The sequence below is a fragment of the Lolium perenne genome, chromosome 7 (genome assembly GCF_019359855.2).
Source record: "Lolium perenne isolate Kyuss_39 chromosome 7, Kyuss_2.0, whole genome shotgun sequence".
In the NCBI taxonomy this organism is placed as follows: domain Eukaryota; kingdom Viridiplantae; phylum Streptophyta; class Magnoliopsida; order Poales; family Poaceae; genus Lolium; species Lolium perenne.
Genome location: NC_067250.2, coordinates 166,874,845 through 166,882,213, shown reverse-complemented (window position 1 = coordinate 166,882,213; position 7,369 = coordinate 166,874,845). Strand labels below are relative to the sequence as shown.

General features: G+C 41.5%; 1 long non-coding RNA gene across 1 annotated transcript; it reads left to right on the top strand.

Annotated features, from left to right (window-relative positions):
• The first annotated feature begins 374 nt into the window (after window positions 1-374).
• On the top strand, window positions 375-3,682 carry LOC127301002 (uncharacterized). The gene is made up of 4 exons (XR_007851788.2): window positions 375-1,379; window positions 1,467-1,621; window positions 2,505-2,580; window positions 2,748-3,682. It is a non-coding gene; the product is annotated as an uncharacterized lncRNA (long non-coding RNA).
• Window positions 3,683-7,369: the final 3,687 nt, after the last annotated feature.

The window sequence follows — 7,369 nt, the reverse complement described above, 5'->3', positions numbered from 1 at the left end:
ACTTTCAAACTTCATTCCACTTGAGTTCATTCCCAATTGTCCCTAGACAATTGAGGTGTTTCAAATACTTTTCAAACAAGATCTTTTTCAAATGACAACTCTTACACATCTTATGCACATCTCTGATCCACCACATTGTATCCCCTCCATCCTCCAATTCTGGATCAAATGGATGATCATTTGATACTTTCAACTCACTCCCTATTGACCTCTCATTTGTAGAGCAATTTATATTCTTTTCCATCATTACCTTGACCTCATGAATTCATGATTTAAGTCCCCATATTCTTCATTGTGAGTATATGGTTACTTCACTCACCATCTCTCTTAATCTTGCTCTACCATTGTCTAAACCACCATCACCAACCCATTTACCTTGACATGCACATGCATTGTTGCATGTGGTCCATCCCAATCCTTCCAAAATTGAATTCTTATAAAAGCTACTAATCATCAAATATACCTTGGGAACTATCTTCATCATAAGTTGGTCTCAACCAAAGTGGTGGAGATTATTCTCATGGCACATGTCACCTTCATACTCCTTTTTATCTATATGTATCTACTCCTATTTTTATCATCATCAAAGTCACTCTTTGACATTTTCTCCTCAATATCATGCACATATCTATTCACATGGATGTTGTGCCTCTCCCTCACATTGTTCACTTGTATTTGGCAAGAATGGAGCCGGCCAATTATGTTGGCATGGCAATTTCGGCCAGCCACTTTCCTCCTCACTTTCTTCTCTTGCAAGACTTGCCTCTCAACTACCCCAACAATTAAATGGGCAGCCACCCATCCTAGCCAATCAAAAAGGAGGCAGCCAACCCTCTCTCCCTCTATAAAGCTCACTTGGCCGGCCACTCCACCTCCCTTTGCTCTCATTTTTCACTCCCCACTCCTTCCTCCACTCACTCCTATTCCTCTCCTACCTCTTCTCCACGAGCTGCTGCTCCTCCTAGCTACCATGGCCGGCCATGGCCATGGAAATCATCCAAGATGCAGCTCCCCTCCTCCCTCAAGCTCATCCTCACCATGAGAGCCTCCCTCTCCATCTTCTCCCCAACCCTAGATGGTTTAATCTCCTCTTCTTCTTCCTCCGTTGCTAAGATTGGATCTTGATGCAGGTGCATGTTGGTCCAAGCATGGAGAAGCTTGAGCTATCCTCAGATCTGAAGTTCTTGAGCAAATTTCGTCCAAATCCTTGCAGTAATTTCTGCTATCTTGCTGTTTCAGATTCTGGTACGAACTTGTAAAATCCACCAAATCTCGTGCGCAGATCCAAATTGAGTGATTCAAAGTTCCGCAGATAGATACGGAAAAGATCTACAACTTGGCGTTGGTCTCATCCTCAAATTCCTTACGGATTGTCCGTGGTAAATAAATTTCTATAAACATGCAGATTCACTGTTTGTTAGATTTGTTCAGTTTTACGAAACCTTTTTGAGCAAACTCAACTGTAGGTGAAAGCCCTCTTCAATACCTTCATTTTGGCGGTGGTTTCACTTCGATTTACCTCCTGAAACTGAAATGGTTCACAGGTCAAGATCTGGTCAGATCTGACTTTGTCGAATTAAACCAGGAGCTTGAGAACGAATCTTTGAGTGAAACAAATTGGGTAAGAACCACCTATTCAATACCTTTCAGATGCAGCTGACCTCATATTTTTGTGATTGATGTACGATTTGTGGTGAATTAAACTTGTTCTGTGTGTTCTGCAGACATGGCTGTTAGCTTTTAAATCACCAAAAATCCATATTTGAACCAAATTGAGTGATTCCAGTTCTGTAGGACTACTGAATGTTTTCTTAATCTTCTCAAACAAGTTTCAAACATTTATCTGTTCTGTAACTCCAGAGGTAAAGCAAATGGTATAGACATGCAGTAATCTTGTCAATCTATTTGTGAGAGTTTCAGATATAATTTGAACCCAAATCCAATTGTGTGTGCATCTATGTTTAAATATCTTTCAAATGCCGGTGTTCTCATATTTTTAGGATTTTTCTACGATTTATGGCTTACAGATCTTGTTTTCTGTACAGTCAGATTCAAAGAAATTCCTAAAATTGTAGGTTTAATATTTTTGGGTGATTCCAACTGGGTTAGTCTTGTATTAGTACTGGCCATCTAGGAAAAATATTATTAGTCTCTGTTCATGCATATTCGTTACTGTTAGTAAGGTATATGTGTGACATGCATTGTTGGACCAAAACTTGTTGGTTTATTTAAAACCCTTGACCAACTCTTTTTATTAGAAATGGACAACCTTTGTTTTATGCTTGCAAAACAAAACCTCTGCAACTTAATATTAGCCCTATTGTCTTGCTTAAGTTTTCAAATGATGTGGAATATGGTTGTTTCCTATTTTGGGTGTTGTGTTGTGTGAGCCAACTAAGTTAGGAAAACTGTTTTCTACTTTTCCAAAAATGTTTGAAAATGATTTGTGAATGTATTTGATGTCAAACTAATGCTCTTGTCCTCTTTATGATGTTATGTACCAGGGGATGTTTGGTTTATACCATGGTGATAACCGAGAGAGGCAATTGCTAAGTTGTGATACTCTCATACCTTTACTAGGTAAATAAATGGGGTTTTCTAAATTTAAAACTCTTAAAGTTGTCGTGTGGTATCTATAAGTCCTTAGTATGTTATACCTTGGCTGCATGGTTAGTTATGGTTGTTGTATGTTTGTTTTGTTGGTGCAATGTGATTGATTGTGTTCCTTTTATATTTTCCGGCGCTAGATGCGAACAATTTCGGAGAAGAAGAAGAAGTGGAATTGGACAAGGATTTTATTTATATTATTGGGATTCTTATATTGATAGAGTTGAAGAAGTACAGGGACAAATAAGCCAAGCCAAGCCATTTACTTTGATCCATCGTTCTCTATGTTCTTGATTGAGATCTTGCCATCCTTTGGTCTCTTGGCTCCTTGTGTTCCTTGGGTTTTCGATTACTTTGTTTCTTTACATACTTGCCACCAAGTATGTAAGGTTCTCCTTGTTACTTTGCATACCTACTCTAAGTATGCGAATTACGTTCATCGCCTTTTGACACCTCTAATTCTAGTAAAGATATGGGTTAACCTCATTAAAAATTGCTCCACTTTTGATTATCTCCATTTATGCTCAATGTGAGTATGGATGTCTTTGTCACCCTTCATGGTATAATGGCAACTTTTGGGCTATTATACTTCTTAGTTCACACATAAACTTTAGGTTGGGAAAACCCTCAAGGTTTTACCTTGTTGTAAAAGTTTTTGATAAAACCTTGGGCATGATGTTTTCCCCAAGTGAGGATTTATGAAAGGAAAGGATTTGGTAAAAATGATGAGGATGTGAAAAAGGTTGGGTTTTATGAAAACTTTGGCGCCTAAGTACTCACCCATGACAATTAACTAGCGCAACCACAATATCCAAAGTGGGCACGGGCTTAGTCCGTAGTTTGTTGAATTTGACATGAGATACCTTCACCACTCTCTAGGAGGGTCACGATGACCTCTGACACCGGGTTGCGCTCTGAAGGAGGAAATACACTGCATTAACTTGCAGCCGGATGATTACTGAGGGTCTTCTGTCGTGGCGCCGGAGATACGCTCAAAAAGGAGGTATGCTGCCGGGGTGCCGAGAAGGGTTAAGCCCGCAGGGAGGGGCTCATGTTAAGGGAGACAGGCGAAAGACTATGACCGATTATCCGAGTCTCGCATACTTTCGTATGACAATCCGGGGATGATCCCGGCGGATTTATCGGTTCTTGTGGGGAAAGTGCGCAAACTCTGCAGAGTTAAATCTATTCGAATAGCCGCGTCCGCGGTCATGGACGGTTGGATTGGCTGTTGCTTAGCCTGATGTGTTTTGTTTGTGAAAATGTTTGACAAAGGAAAGAAACGGGTTTTGTGTTGGAGTACTTGGAGTACTGGTAAAATGGTTGATGACCACAATGAGGTGGTCGGAAAGGAATTTATAAAAATTGGGTCTACCCTTCCTAAGCGTTTATGTCGTGAAAGATCTTCCTAAATTAAGTCTAGTAGTGAGGTCTTAGATATATTCTCTCATCTCCTTCACCCATGAAGTAGAGATGCTAACTCCACTAAAACACTTCTTCTCTTCTACATAACATATTCTTGTTATATAAGTGGTCATTCCCTCTTGACCTCCTAGTTAGTCCTCGGTACCTTGTTCTCCTTGATATGTTACTTTGTAAATGGTTTGCGAGTACAATTCCAAATGTACTCACGGCTTTGTCCCTGGCTATTTACTTGGCCAGACTTGAAGGAGTTCGACAGATGAAGAAGGAGTTGGCGACGTCTATGCGAGCTAGGAACGTCTTCCCAGTCAGTTGCCTGTAGGGTTAAGGAAGGTGACTTGGGCTCTGCGCTGCTGAAGTGATTCCGCTACTCTGATGTTTTAGTTAGGCCCTTCGAGGCTATTATGTAAAGGTTGGTCATGTGACCTTATTGTAATTTTCTTATTCCGTTTTGTAAAGGATGATGTAATTTGATATCAGTTCGGTTATGTGTTCACGGCGCACTGATCATGGGATCGTGAACTGTACACATAACAGGGTATTTCGGACAGCTAGTCCGGGGTCCCCACAAATATGTTGAGCACTAGCAGGAAAGTATTTACGGAAGAAAACATCAAGCAATTCTTTTGGACTTTTAATAGAATTAGGTGGCAAACTATTATACCAAGTTTTAGCGTCATCCTTTAATGAGAATGGAAAGATTTTAGCAACAAAGTAAGTACGCTTCTTAACATCATCAGAAAACAAGCTACTCAGAGTAGATAGCTCAATCATGTGTTCAACAGCACTTTCTTTTTCAGTACCACAAAAGGGTGTTTTCTCAACAATAGCTATATGAGATAAATCAAGAGAAAAATCATAATCTTTATCCTTAATGTTTATAGGAGATGTGGCAAACTTAGGATCAGGAGACAGTTTATATCTAACAGCATGTTATGCAAGCAACTTTTTAATTTTTCTTGCATCAGTAGTAGCATTGCATTTTTCAATAAAATCATCATCAAGTTCCACATAATCTTCATCAAGATCATCACTAGAGTATTCAACAGACTCAGGTGAATTAACAGGTGTAACAGCATTTTCATTAGGAGTTTCAGTATTTTCAATTTGTCTAGACCTAGCAATTGTAGCATCTAGAAAAGATCCTAACGAACCATCATTATCAAGCACAGTAGAAGCATCATCACAATTATAAGGGGAATTTTCAGATTCAGCAGAAGTACCAGCAATTGAAGCTTGTGGTGGTGAAACAAGTTTACTTATCACAGATGGTGAATCAAGAGCAGCAGAGGTACTCAGAGTTGTACCTTTTCTTGTAGTGGATGGTAATATGGCGACCTTAGTATCGCGAGGTTTACCCATGATGGAGAATTTGCAGCGAACAATATCAATCCAAGTGAACTTCCAAATAAAGCTATGCTCCCCGGCAACGGCGCCAGAAAATAGTCTTGATGACCCACAAGTATAGGGGATCGCAATAGTCTTCGCGGGAAGTAAAACCCAATTTATTGATTCGACACAAGGGGAGACAAAGAATACTTGAAAGCCTTAACAGCGGAGTTGTCAATTCAGCTGCACCTGGAAACAGACTTGCTCGCAAGAGTTTATCAGTAGTAACAGTTTTATAGCGTAGCGATAGTGAAATAACAGCAGAGTAACAAAGACAGCAGTAGTGATTTTAGTAAACAGCAGGATTAAAATACTGTAGGCACGGGGACGGATGAACGGGCGTTGCATGGATGAGAGAAACTCATGTAACAGTCAAGCAGGGGCATTTGCAGATAATAATAAAACGGTATCCAAGTACTAATCAATCTATAGGCATGTGTTCCAATTATAGTCGTACGTGCTCGCAATGAGAAACTTGCACAACATCTTTTCTCCTACCAGCCGGTGGTAGCCGGGCCTCAAGGGAATCTACTGGATATTAAGGTACTCCTTTTAATAGAGTACCGGAGCAAAGCATTAACACTCCGTGAACACATGTGATCCTCACATCACTACCATCCCCTCCGGTTGTCCCGATTTCTGTCACTTCGGGGCCATTGGTTCCGGACAGCGACATGTGTATACAACTTGCAGGTAAGACCATAAGCAATGAATATCATGATGAAATAATAACATGTTCAGATCTGAGATCATGGCACTCGGGCCCTAGTGACAAGCATTAAGCATAACAAGTTGCAACAATATCATCAAAGTAACATCTACGGATACTAGGCACGATGCCCTAACAATCTTATGACTATTACATGACCAATCTCATCCAATTCCTACCATCCCCTTCAGTCTACAGCGGGGGAATTACTCACACATGGATGGGGGAAACATGGCTGGTCGATGGAGAGGCGTCGGTGGTGATGGCGGCGATGATCTCCTCCAATTCCCCGTCCCGGCGGAGTGCCAGAACGGAGACTTCTGGCTCCCGAGACGGAGTTTCGCAATGTGGCGGCGTTCTGGAGGGTTTCTGGCAACTTCGACCTCCCCCCGTGCGTTTTTAGGTCGAAGACAATAAGTAGTCCGAAAGAGGGCGTCGGGGGCCAGCCGAGGCCGCCACACACTAGGGCCGCGCGGGCCCCTCCTGGGCCGCGCCGGCCTAGTGTGTGGGGCCCTCGTGCCCCCACCTGGCTTGCCCTTCTGGCTCCGTGATGACCCACAAGTATAGGGGGTGTATCGTAGTATCTTCGATAAGTAAGAATGTCGATCCCAACGAGGAGCAGAAGGTGTTGACAAGCAGTTTCGATGAAGGATTCACTGTAAATGCTCACAGACAAGTATTCAGGGGGTTTTGATGTAACAGTTGAATAAAGTACGAGTAAGTAAATTGCGAGAGTAATAATTGCAGCGAGTGGCCCAATCCTTTTTAGCACAAAGGACAAGCCGGTTTGTTTACTTATAATTACCAAATGTTCTCGAGGACACACGGGATTTTAGTCTTGTGCTTTCGCTACATACGGCTAAATAATCTTCATTGTTATGATAAGTGTTGTGTGGGTGAACCTATGCTAATGTACCGCCCTTCCTAGGACTAATACATACTTGTGATTATACCCCTTGCAAGCATCCGCAACTACAAGAAAGTAATTAAGAATAAATCTAACCACAGCCTTAAACTCTGAGATCCTGCGATCCCTCCTGCATCGATATACCAGCGGGGGTTTAGGTTTCTGTCACTCCGGCAACCCCGCAATTGGCAAACGAATACAAGATGCATTCCCCTAGGCCCATAAATGGTGAAGTGTCATGTAGTCGACGTTCACATGACACCACTAGAAGAATAACACCACAACTTAAATATCACACCATTGAATATTACTCAACCATAGTTCACTACTAACAT